Consider the following 14652-nt stretch of genomic DNA (forward strand, 5'->3'; position numbering starts at 1 on the left):
CAAGATGCATACCAGCATTCAAAAACTTTATTTTCTCAGCATAAATCGTCATGGTATGGCTCTCTCCAGCAAATTTTAAAAACTCTTCCTGGGTTTGCAAACCTAAATGATGGGAAAAATATTTCCAAAAAATACCAGAAAATATTGAAAGAGACATGCATAAAAATTTGGAAGGATCAACTGACCAAGAATTCAGAAGGGAAGCTCCGCACTTATGTAAAATTTAAGAATAATTATGGTTTCGAAAAATATCTAAATATCATGTCCAATTTTGAACTTAAGAGATCATTTAACAAAATTTAAGGTGTCATCTCACCATTTGCAGATTGAAATAGGACGATACCAGGGTACTCCTCCACACCTTAGACTATGTCAGCAGTGTAACTCTGGATATATTGAAGATGAAGTTCATTTTCTCTTTTATTGCACAAAATATAACGAAGACAGACACCATTTATATCACATTATTTCGGAATCATGTCACAATTTCATTAACTTAAATTCCCAAGAGAAATTGCTATGGCTGTTGTCTTGTGAGAACTTAACTGTATTAAAAGAGTTGTGTATATTCCTGGTTAAACACTGCAAATAGCAGATTTATATAACATGTTTCGCATAATTAATAATTGTTGTTATTTTAAAAAAAAAAAATTATTTGTTAATTGACCGGATTCAGTTTCTCTATTTATTTTGTTCAGCTGCTTCTGACACGGGGAGGATTGCTGTTATTGCCTATCGTAATCAACAGTATATCCTAGAGCACCGTCCCTTGGTGTCTCCTGCAGATGAACAAATTTCCATCTTTATAGATAATAAGTTAAGGTTGATCAAACTTTATTATTAATACTTTTTTTTTATTTTTACACTGCTGGACATAAGGAAGGAAGGAAAAAAAAATACTCAAGAGTACTTTTTATGTATTAATACTATTTTCATTGTCTATTATAATATCTGTCACGTTATATACTGTACAATGTCTCATGTTTGTTGCTTATACGATCATAATTGTTAATTGTAAATGCCCCCTGTGGGACCATGATTGGAATAATAAATATTTGATTTTGATTTGATTTGATTTGATTATAGCTTACTGTATGGTATTGGTTTTGCTTATTGTTGAATGCCATACGGTGACATGTAGGTGTTCACAGCCTTGTCATGTTGACCTATGAGGATAGTTGTCACAGCCTTGTCATGTTGACCTATGAGGATAGTTGTCTCAGCCTTGTCATGTTGACCTATGAGGATAGTTGTCTCAGCCTTGTCATGTTGACCTATGAGGATAGTTGTCTCAGCCTTGTCATGTTGACCTATGAGGATAGTTGTCTCAGCCTTGTCATGTTGACCTATGAGGATAGTTGTCTCATTGAAAATCACACCAAACCTCCTTATTTTTATATACATAATGTGCAATAGCAAAATAAAGCAAGCAGCCGAAGCTATTTTTAAAAGTATTATCTGAAATCTCGAACTACTTTAGGCAAAGACGCTAAAAAATATGAAATATTTTTATTCTGTTAAAACTTACTGCAAATAAATGTTTGACCATTGTTTTTATTTGATCTCAAAACTAACAAACGTTGTTTTCTCAGACTCTAAATTTATTTTATTCATAAAAAAATCGACACGTTATAAATATTGTTATCACACATAATGTTGTTTGAAAAACACTTCGAGTACTCTGATATCGGTGCATTGTGTCTATTGTATTTATGTTACTGCTTGTTTTTTACATGCTTGATACCGATCTATTGAGTTAATCCATTTGCAACTGTTTTACAGTTTTTTATTGTGTTGTTGTGCTGTTGCATCGCTATCCAATGTTTGGGGAGGGTTGAGCGCACACGGACATGTTTAACTCCGCCGCGTTATCTGTGTGCCTGTTCCAACTTTGTATTTCGTTAATTGTATTGTTATAAATTTGGCCGTTGGTTTTCTCGTTTGAATTGTTTCATACTTTTCTTTCGGGTCCTTATATACTTGACTATACGGTATGAGGTTTTTCTCATTGTTGAAGGCCGTACGATGACCTATAATTGCTTATATCTTAGTCACTTGTAAAAGAAAAAAATTTAGTGCCGCAAATTCTTTGTATGACAATAAAACCTTTCTGTACGTATAGATAACTTCTTCACATCGATTTTACCAGTTTCTTGTGAAGTAAACAAGGCTGATTGGTTTGTCCTTTGCCTTTTACTATGTGTATTAATGATTTAGCTATAGAAATCTCAAGTCTTTGAATAAGGGTTTTGACTTTGAAAGTATAAATGTAAGTATCTTACTATCTGCAGACGATATCGTTTTACTCGCACTAAATGAGGCTTGCTTACAATGTGTGCAAGATTGTGTAAATGAATGGTGCTATAAATGGAGATTAAGTATAAATTGTATAGAAAATCCAATATCATATATTTTAGACATAGCTCTATTTAACGTTCTACTTTCATGTTTTGTTTTGGAAGTCATAGTCTAGTCTATGTAGATTCATATAAGTATGTATGTGTATGGTTCACTAAACATCTCTCTAAATATGCCAAGCGGACATTAAGCTGTGTGACTGCAAAATTTATACTTCATTTGCTTGTGGTGCAATGAAGTATCAAATGTTCCAAAAACTGACTGTATGAAAGTTTGGTACAAGCATAATTGCTATAAGGCTCGGCGATATGGGGACTTATGGAACATAGACTTATTGGTAAAAGTTCAAAATAGGGCTAGTAATTCCTTGGAGTGTCTTAATATACAAAAAATACTGCAGTGCGGGGCGTTTATGGTGGTTGTCTCGTTTGGCTAAGCAGAGACTTAATGTATTGAGATTTTACTATAAACTTCTTCAAAATACAAACAAATTTCCCATTTCCCATTTTGTTTAAGGTACACCAATGGTGACAACGAAAGCGTAGCTCTTGAAACTTTAATGTGGTAAAATTATTACGCAGTAGTCCATAAAAATCAGATTCAGAATCAGAAAGAAGTTAAAAGTAAAACAAAAATATTTGTTGAACAGTCGAAAGTGAATGGTAAAGCTGTGGTCACACCTTACCGGATAGCTCGAACGGGCGCCAAACGGATGAAAAAAAGTTTTCCGTTAACAAAATTTTTATCCGTTGGGAGTCCGTTGGTGTACTGACCAAATAAAACGGACGCGTATAACAAATGCCTAGCGGACACACACAGGATAAGCAACGTACGAGAAACGGAAACGTACCGGACAGAACGGATATCGACGTACATCCAACGGATGAGTACCGCATAAAACGGACACCTAACGGAAGCATACCGGATAAAACGGATGAACAAGATAAGCGGAAAATTAAAGGCTGCAATATTAATACATGTAAATCACATAGGCCTACACGTGACCTTTTAAATAATTAAAAAGTTTCTGTGTAACTGGTTTTAGTTTATTCTTCAAAATGCCGCCAAAGGGTAGGGGTGGCAAAGTCTAGCCTGAATAAGAGCTGCTTGATAGTGAAGACGTGCTCTTACTCCAAAATTCATCATGAATAATAAACATTCATCACACTCAAGAAATCTGACATACCAATAATCGGCATTTCTGACGCGAAATTTTCAATTGGCATTTATCCGTTTTACATTCGGTACGTATCCGTTTTATCCGTTATCCTTCCGTTCATGTCCGTTTCACATCCGTTCATCGTCCGTTTTATCCGTTATACGTCCGGTAGAAGTCCGTTGGTGAATTGGTCTACCGGACCTCCAACGGATGTATAACGGATAAATAACGGATACAAAACGGAAACGGAACGGACGAGTACCGTAAAAGACGATACTGAAAAATGTGTGTGCGTGAGACCAAAATCAAAACGATTTTATAATTTGTGAAATTTCATGTTTTGTATTAACGGAGATACTATTTTAACAAACCAGAATTATTATATTTGTTTAAAATTCACAAAATGTTTACATAACCCTTTTTATTATGTATTTATCGTATTTGTTTTTACACCATTCTCATCTTTGTTGTTTTATTCAAGTGTTTGCATTTTTTAATTGACATCATTCTGATAATAAACATAAATGATGGTTTACATGGTTCCATAAATTTCAGCTTAAACTTTACCGGTGTTTTTTTTTTCTTTCTTTTATCTTTATTATAAATGGTCCTGTTTTGTATTTTAGCCATTTTAAATAGTTTATAAAATGTATATACAGTGTCTACAAAGTCCACTTTGGCTGGGTATTTGTCTTTTTTATTTTAATGTACTGTAACAGTGTATAATGTATTTTACATATTTGTATAAAACTTACGGTGATGTTGTTTATCGAGCCCGGAAATTTATATACGATCCGGGTAAACTTATCAATCCTTTTAATAAACTTATTCTAAAAGGTAGCCATTTCAACACTGTAATTAGATCTTTGAATATTGTTTTTATTGGTATAAATATTGATTTTGTTATCAGTAAATTAAAATCATACTAATTAGTTTTGTTATACACATATGTTCTTTAACGGTACTACAATAAGTCGATACATTTATTTTGGCATTGCACAAGGTCATGTTTTTCTCTGGCTGTTAATGACGTCTTTACACTAAATCCATTGGATGTTGGATGTGTACTGATTGATATTTTAGACTTAGATACATGATTTTTTTTATTAGTTGTTTTGGCTTAGAACTAGCTGCCAGTAACTGCGAGTGCTCTCAGATCTGTACTTAGTGTCCTTTTAGTTGTTAGGGATGAGGGATGGATAAATACCCTGCCACGTCCAGTCTGTGTTTATGTTTGATGTTTTTCTGCTTTGTATCGATCTGAAGAGTTAAGCCTTTTTCAACTGATTTTTATAGTTTGTTCTTATGTTGTGCTGTTTCACCACTGTCCCAGGTTAGGGGAGGGTTAGGCGCTCACAAACATGTTTAACCCCGCCACATTTTTTATGTGCCTGTCCCAAGTCAGGAGCCTGTAGTTCAGTGATTGTCGTTGGTCCATGTCTGTCACATTTGTTTTTCGTTAATTGTTTTGTTATAAATTATGCCGTTAGTTTTCTCAATTGAATTGTTTCATATTTTTCTTGTCGGAGTCTTTAATAGCCGACAATACGGTATGTGTTTTTCTCATTGTTGAAGCCTATAATTGCTTACATCCACTTTATTTGAACTTTGGTGGATAGTTGTCTCATTGGCAATCATACCTCATCTCCTTATTTTTATATTTGTAGACAAATAGTTGACGCTTTAATAAAATGATTTATTATCATTATAATGTTTTAATTATTATTTATTATTATTATTATCATATTGTTTTGTCATCGAGTGCTAAATGAAATTATACTACGCGGTTTATAGCTATGGCGGTGTCCGTCCGTTCGACTGACCTTTCATTTCTTAATCTGAATGACTTTGAATGACATTGACTGTCGTATCTTCACACTACAGTATACATTTGTATCTGCATTTCCTCCTAACCCCCTGATAAGAATTTAATTAAACTTTCTCAGAATCTTAACAATATGCCATTATTCACTTCTTATTTTTTACTTTGGTCGATTTATTTATGGGGATTCCCTAAGCAACACATGGATTTTGCACGAGGTTGAAGTATCATTTTTGTAAGAAAAAATTAAAAAACTGAATGTCACGAAGGGCCTCGCTTGCACTGTTTTGTATAATGCACAGAAACAAATAATTAAAACTAATTTTCTTTATAAATTTCTGTGAAATTTTGTTAAAAACAAACCATGCTTTATTTTGGTGGCCGTTGTAGAAAATTGTGGGGAACTTGGCCAATAATTGTTCATACAAGGCATCATTCAAGGTTGCATTTCTGTAAATATTGACAATGCAATTTCCCATAGGAACTCCTTTTACGGCTAAAACTGTACCACTTTTACTATGAAGTTTTGAAAAAAATCATATCCTAGAATGGAAAGTTCATATGCACTACTATTTTTTTCAAAGGTCAAAATATAGGGCTGTGCGGAATATTTTCAACGTTTATATGCCCCGAACTTCTAATAGTTTAAAGTAACACTAAATTTCTTAATTACCCCTACCTTAACAGTAGGATTACCACAATTTCAATATAAACAATATGCATATGTATATTTACTGGTAACATTCCCAAGTTATGTCTCTATGAGATGAAACATAGAGATCATAACTGGGATCCAGTTTGTAAACAAAATTAATTATCTATGAATATTCTATATCTCCCCAAAAGAGGCGTGGTTTGAGAAACAGCTGTATTTACAAAGTGCAACCTCAAGGAAGTAACATAGATATAATATATATATATATCAGATATACTTCCATGGTTTATTTTACAATATGTGAGGAGACGTTATCAAGCTTTTGTCAAGAGTAAAACTTTCTTAGGGAGGGGGACAAATAACACGATAAACAGACTTTCTGGTTTTCTGCGTATAGATATCGTAAAATATCAGTATGTAGAAAACCCGATAATTTGTGAATATCAAAGAGTCTAACTAATATACATTTTAGATTTAACTATAACGTTTCACATATCTATTAATTCGAAATGTTATACAGTGCCTTTTTATCTTTATTCTGTGCGCGCGTCACTGATGAGACTTTTGTAGACGAAACGCACGTCTGGCTTACCAAATTCCAAGCCTGGTATATATGATCAGTTTATAAACAGTGTTGTTGAAGATTGAAGTCACTTTCGATTCAATATCGCAAAAAAAAAATCTAGAAATTGACAATGAAGATTAGTTGAAAACTAAAACTTTACGACAAAAGAGATGATTTTAGCTTCCTAATTGTGAACTTTTCATTTCTATGTAGCAACATTCCAACAGCGCCTTTATATGGAGTATATATCTCCCAGTTGATACTATATTCCAGGGCTTGTATTTCCTATCATGATTTCCTTGATGGATGGTTGCTGGTCACAAGGAAGCTATAAAACCAAGAGTTCCGAGTGGTGAAGTTGAAATCATCCCTTAGTAAATTTTACGGACGCCATCACGAGTTGGTTGACCATTATGGAATATCTGTTTCACATATGACGACGGATATGTTCCAATTGTAACTACAATCCCGTCCTCTTTTTCCCCAATGTGACCTACCGAATTAGACTTATCATCGGGTTTGTACTTACATGAGCAACACGGTGGGTCCCACATGTGGAGCAGGGTCTGCTTACCCTTCCAGTTTACCTGATATCATCCCCGGGTTTTGATGGGGTTCGTATTGCTCAGTCTTTAGTTTTCTATGTTGTATTTTGTGTACCGTTGTTTGATCTCGTTCTTTTTTTAGCCATGGCATTGTCCGTTTATTTTCGACTTATGAGTTTGAATTTCCCTTTGGTATCTTTCGCCTCTCTTTTACACGTTTATTATTATTCTCTAACGGACATAATCCTTTAACAGCATGAATTAATTTGAATGTGAAAGAATAAACATAGTTTTACTTTTAATTTAAATAGAATTTTAGTTTAGGTTAAGAATGACATATACGTACTAATTTTTGTGTTAATTTCTTAAAAATTGTCAAATTCTTCCATAAGTGTAGTTTTGAGACGTTTTAGTCATTTTAAATTTATGATACGATACAAGTTCAGGATTGCACAGTAATGTTGTTAGAACTTCAAAGAACTCATGTGAGGATATTATACTGTAAATGTTGTTAAAGATTGGAAGACTTTTTGAAATAAATCTAGGAGAAATTGACCCTACCCAATTAACACTCGGGCTGACCTTATAGAGAATTGATACCTTTCTTTATTTGAATATTAATCAATTCAATGCTTTTGAAGATTGTCTCGGTGTGCAATTGCATTAACACACGATGATCAAAATTGGATGGTTAGAGTGGCTACATGGCTCGGTCTCTTCTGTCTACATGTATATCCTTCAGAGGGTTGCAAAATCAGTTAATTCTTTCTTTCTTTATTTTATTTTGTTTTCGGTATTTTCTGATAACTCTAAAATAATTAGAATTGTTTTAGTTTATACTACATGTACGGAAACGTTTGTTAAAGTTGTCGGACTGCCAAAGATAAAGCAAAAGTTAGAGAATCTGTTTAGTTGGGATCGATTAAAATGATTAGACATAAAGCTTAACTAAAATAAACAACAGAGTATCTGAATTGTGTTGTTTATTTATTTGACCTCATTCACTAGTACAGTTTATCTTTTTAAAACGAGATGCAATGTATATACTATTAGTAATATGTTGCAAACGGATTGCAGATGTCGAATTCGAAACTGCAAAAGATAATTACAACGTACAGTACCAAGGAGATGGTTGAAAGCACTCAGTCGAAAAAGAAAGGAAAAAAGACAGATGACAAATAGTTATGGAATAACTACTCCACTCCAAGAATTAAAATTACAATAATCTACAAAAAAAATCAACGAGATACCGAACAACAGTGATAATTCAATCATGGTGTCACACTTCGGAATATGGTCTGATATTCATTTATGGTTTGAATTTTCCTACGATAATTACATAACTATCAAACAACTCCCTATAACAACCAAACAGTTTGACTTAACTAATCTTACAATAAGGAATCCCTCTGATGAATTGCTTAACATAATTCTTTTTATATGTCAAAGTCCATAAACTGATAGTTGAAACAATTTAAAGAAAAAAAGAAAAATAAACTGTTATTACAGAGATATGTCTCGCTTTTTTGTAATTTCAACAATGCAAATGTTGAAATTAAAATAGCAACACTTTAACATGTGAGTTTTGCAAATATTCAAAGTCAATGAACCATGACTGAAGGTACATGGCTAAACAATCTCCATGGAAATGAGATGTGCCAATGCTAATACAATTGCATACCAAATACCATTGACTTGTCATATGAAGTTCCCTTTAAACAAACCTAATCACAAACTAATACATGATAATTAAGTGAAGGTTTCAAAGTCAATAGACTATGACTGAGGGGGCAGGGCCAAATAATCTCCATGGGAATGAGATATGCCAATGCTTATACAACTGCATACCAATTATCATTAACTTACCACTAGTGGTTCCCCATAAACTGACCTAATCACAAACTAATACATGAAAACTAGGCACAAATTTCAAAGTCAATAGACCATGACTGAGGGGGCGGGGCCAAATAATCTCCATGGAAATGAGACATGCCAATGCTTATACAACTGCATATCAATTATCATTAACTTACTACTAGTGGTTCCCCATAAACTGACCTAATCACAAACTAATACATGAAAACTAAGCAAGTTTCAAAGTCAATAGACCATAACTGAGGGGACAGGGCCAAATAATCTCCATGGTAATGAGATGTGCCAATACTGATACAACTGCATACCAAATATCATTGACTTACCACTAGTGGTTCCCCATAAACTGACCTAATCACAAACTAATTCATTGTTGACGACGCCGTCGCCACCGGAAACAGCATACCTATGTATCGCTTTTTGACTCCGTCAAGCGAAACAAAAAAAAGCATGCACCAGTTCAATCAGCCTCAGTAACACATCAGGATTTTTACTGCCGTCCTTGATAGGACCATTCCGGATCAAGTTCCTGTGATTCGTGGCTGCAAATGTGTAAAAACGTATTTCAAACACGACAACAATCAGACATTGTTCCAGAAGCGTAACGATTATTCTGTTCTCAATCCGACTTGATTTGATTTTTATCTGTCGCATGGCCCAGTGCAAAAAAAAAACCCGACCGATTCTGTCCAGACAACGCTCCTTATTTTTATATTAAGAGTGTGTTAGGGTTATTTTTTAATGCATTCGTTTGGGATGAGCTACGAATACAGATGAGGCAAAATCCATGTTTTGCTACGGACGGTACCAAAAAACACTTGAATACAACATTCTTCACATTCTTCAGGTGTTCAACAAAACGTCAGGATACTGAAGATTACGGCTTGTTTTTGCGCATGCGTGGTACTCAAATGTTACTCTTTGTAATGCGAAGAAAAAAAGTATTATAGTGCAAGTATTTAACAAAATAGTGATTAAATTTAACAATATTTTCAAAATTTGGTATCTGGGTTTTAAATCAGTGGACAGAGAACACCTTGTGTAAGGTGTGCTCTGAAGCTGTCAACTGTGGTTGACTGTACTATGGCTATTGGTAGCATGTTCTACTGAATGATGGTATGGCAATAAGGCTGTGAATGACTTTATAAAAAATAATTTAATTATAAGTCGTGTTTTAAGATGGCGTTCAGCTAAAGTAGATAGTTGTAAGTTGTTTGTCATATTTGTAACACTTCTTGTGTTATGGTAGTTATTACATATGTACCTAGCTGCTCGTTTCTCAACCATTTCTATTTTTTGTGTAGCATCTTTTGTGTGAGGGGTCCCTTAACTGCAGCTGTATCCTAGTTTAGGTCTGATTATTGTTTGGTATGCTCTGAATTTAATGTCTGTGTTTGATATTTTTGATTTTTTTTAAGGAATCCTAAAGATTTATTTCCGTTCGATATAATGTTGTCATAATGAAGGTTCAATTTTAAGTTTGATTGTAAAGTAACGCCCAAATATTTGGCAGATGTAACAGATTCAAGAATGTGGTTATGTAGAATGTATTCATGCATATGTTATTTTTATTTATTATACTTCACATAAAAATGCAATATTTTGATTGGCTTATACGAAGGTGTTAATTTACTTTATTATACTTCACGTTAAAATGCCATATTTTGATTGGCTAATACGAGGGTACTAATTTACTCTATTACCCTTCATGGAGACGCTTGATCAAGTGTGCGCTTTATTAAATACGGATGGTTGTTATGTACAAGACGTCATAGTTTATTACTTTGAATTTGAAATCTAATCGACAGTAATAACAGAACATTCAGTATAATAAATTAAATAACACATATCTGAGAGGGTGATAGAGCAGATAGTTACCCCTCGAAAAGACATTGTCAACCTTCCAGGCTTCGCCTCAGTTGACAATGTTTTCTCGGGGTAACAATATGCTCTATCACCCTCTCAGCTATGTGTTATTTATATACTATTCTATGGTAAATACTCTATTACCCTTCAAGGAGATGCTTGATCAAGTGTGCGCTTTATTAAATACGACTCTACCCTATGGCAAATACTCTATTACCCTTCACGGAAACTCTTGATCAAGTGTGCGCTTTATTCAGTATAATAAATTAAATAACACATATCTGAGAGGGTGATAGAGCAGATTGTTACCCCTTGAAAAGACATTGTCAACCTTGGCTTCGCCTCAGTTGACAATGTTTTCCCGGGGTAACAATCTGCTCTATCGCCCTCTCAGCTATGTGTTATTTATATAGTGATATTGTGAGTTTGGTGCATTTGTCTTACATAGTGGAAAGCCATGAGCCAATATGATTCCCACATTCCTGGTAAGTCTAGATCTTGTTGTAATTTATTGCAGTCTTCTTGAGATATTATTTCTCTATATATGATACTGTCATCGGCAAAGAGTCTTAATTTGCTATGTGTTAGATATTTCCGAGAAATCATTGATATAAATGAGAAATAATATAGGATCCAGTACAGTGCCCTGTGAACTCTGGATGTGACTTGCACTGATGTATAGGAAATACTATTCATTACAACTGTGTGTGTTCTATCGGATAAGAAAGCTTGGATCCAGTTAAGTGTATTTTTTCTTATACCGTAGTAATTTAGTTTGTAAAATAGTCGTTGGTGTGGAACTTTATCAAACGCTTTAGCAAAGTCCGTAATGATGAGGTCAGTTTGTATATATGTTACAATTATTAGTAGATGCTAGTTCTTGGATGAAATTAATTAACTGTGATATCAAGATCGTTTAAGATGTCGTTTTCTTTTCTGAATGTGACATTATGTTACTTGTGATATGTTCCATGATCTTACAGCATATACATGTAATGATATAGGTCTATAATTTACAGGTTTATATTTCCCCCTTTTTAAATGCTCCTTATACCATTTATATTGTCAGGTCCACATGTTTTATGTGGGTTATGTCATATATAACTTTGTGATTCCTGTTTTGCTAATAGATATTTATGGCATTTCAAGAGATGTGGGCTAGTAACTTTGTCTGGGATATTTGTATTTGATTAATTAGTGAAAACTGATTGAGTTAGTTTAAAATGGTTGCTTTTTCTTCTGGTTCAGTGGTTAAAATGCTGCCCTTTTTCAAAAGTGCAATACTTGTACTATCTGTTCTTGAGCTTTTAATATAGATGAATAAGTTTTTTTGGTTTTGCATTTGATGTCATGTGTTGATCAGCTTGATTTACAGGTACGTATAATTTTTCTATGCAGTTCCAGTACCCTGTTCGTAGATTTTTGTTGTACTTTAAGTTTTCTGAATTTTTGCGGGATTTGTCTTTCTTTTACAATATGCTTTATTTTTGTTTTTTTTAACTTTTCGTAATTTATTTGTCACCCAAGGTAATCTGTGTTTATATGTTATCATTTTGTGTGGAACATTTTTTTCGATTGACGTAACAAGTCTACTTTAGATAATAGATAAAGTAGAAGATACACATCATTAGGTACTTAAAATTTTCTAAAAGTTTAATTGAAATGCACTCACTGTTTTAAAAGGAGATTACGATGCAACGTGTGGACGAAAAAAGACGTAACCATTACTACACACCCAATCCTCTATCGGAGTAGAATTAACCGTGTTAAACCAAATTTATAACCCTCAGGACTCCATTACTACACACCCAATCCTCTATCGGAGTAGAATTAAACGTGTTAAAACCAATTTAAAACCCTCAGACTACACACCCAGTCCTATATCGGAGTAGAATTAACCGTGTTTAAACGAATGTATCACCCTCATGACTCAATTACAACGCACCTAATTCTCTATCGGAGTAAAATTAACCCGTGTTAAAACCAATGTATAACTAGTACCCTCAGGACTCCCATTATTACAAACCCAATCCTCTATTGGAATAGAATTTACCGTGTTAAACCCAATGTATAACCATCAGGACTCCATTATTACACACCCAATCTTCTATCGGAGTAGAATTAACCAGCGTGTTAAACCCAGTATATAACCCTCAGGACTCCATTATTACACACCCAATCCTCTATCGGAGTAGAATTAACCGTGTTAAACCAAATTTATAACCCTCAGGACTCCATTACTACACACCCAATCCTCTATCGGAGTAGAATTAACCGTGTAAAACCAAATTTATAACCCTCAGGACTCCATTACTACACACCCAATCCTCTATCGGAGTAGAATTAACCGTGTTAAACCAAATTTATAACCCTCAGGACTCCATTACTACACACCCAATCCTCTATCGGAGTAGAATTAAACGTGTTAAAACCAATTTAAAACCCTCAGACTACACACCCAGTCCTATATCGGAGTAGAATTAACCGTGTTTAAACGAATGTATCACCCTCATGACTCAATTACAACGCACCTAATTCTCTATCGGAGTAAAATTAACCCGTGTTAAAACCAATGTATAACTAGTACCCTCAGGACTCCCATTATTACAAACCCAATCCTCTATTGGAATAGAATTTACCGTGTTAAACCCAATGTATAACCATCAGGACTCCATTATTACACACCCAATCTTCTATCGGAGTAGAATTAACCAGCGTGTTAAACCCAGTATATAACCCTCAGGACTCCATTATTACACACCCAATCCTCTATCGGAGTAGAATTAACCGTGTTAAACCAAATTTATAACCCTCAGGACTCCATTACTACACACCCAATCCTCTATCGGAGTAGAATTAACCGTGTAAAACCAAATTTATAACCCTCAGGACTCCATTACTACACACCCAATCCTCTATCGGAGTAGAATTAACCGTGTTAAACCAAATTTATAACCCTCAGGACTCCATTACTACACACCCAATCCTCTATCGGAGTAGAATTAAACGTGTTAAACCAAATTTAGAATATAGCAAAGTACTCTCGACCAATGAAATTGTAGGATTGGATGCCTCTTAATTGTGAAGAATGAATGTAAATCATGTTCTTAGTAAGGGATTATCCTATTATTTGGGTCTATTTACAGTTCAAAACAAAGAGTTTCTATAAATGAGTTACAACTGCCCTGAAGCACATTTATTAGATTGAAAGGATTTATCACAGAGTGATTGAAACTGACTAAAAGTTGAATTGTGAAACAAACAAAAATCTCAAAATAAGTTGAAGTTCACTGGTGCAGTAAAATTGGGACCGTGAATGTTATTATGAAAATATTAATAACTTCAAATTACTATAAAATTAAACAATACCAAAGCAATGCAAAAAATAAAGGAAAAAAATCTTTCAGATAAAAAATAACCTAAATCTTTAGCTTTCCAAAACTTTGATTACTTGATCAGCGGTTGGGGAGAATAGTTATTTCCAATACATGTATTCCGATAAAAAAAACAGGAATTTAGTTTTGAACATATTAAAAACTTTTAAGGGCATTATTTTTGAACATTTCCCTGACATAATGAAACAGTATTTGATGTAAAAAGCCGGACCAAATTATTGGCTGTGAAATAAAATTTAGTTGTAACTCAAATGTATTAATTGATTTAAACCGTAAATAAAAAAAGGATAATTCCTCACTAAAATATTACATGATTTGCATTCATACTCACAATCAGGAAACATACAATTCCTACCTTTTCTTTCTACTGTTATGTCACCTAATATCTATAACGCATTTTTTTTAAAAATATTTC

Source organism: Mytilus californianus, unplaced genomic scaffold (assembly GCF_021869535.1).
Source record: "Mytilus californianus isolate M0D057914Y unplaced genomic scaffold, xbMytCali1.0.p SCAF_1, whole genome shotgun sequence".
Taxonomy (NCBI): domain Eukaryota; kingdom Metazoa; phylum Mollusca; class Bivalvia; order Mytilida; family Mytilidae; genus Mytilus; species Mytilus californianus.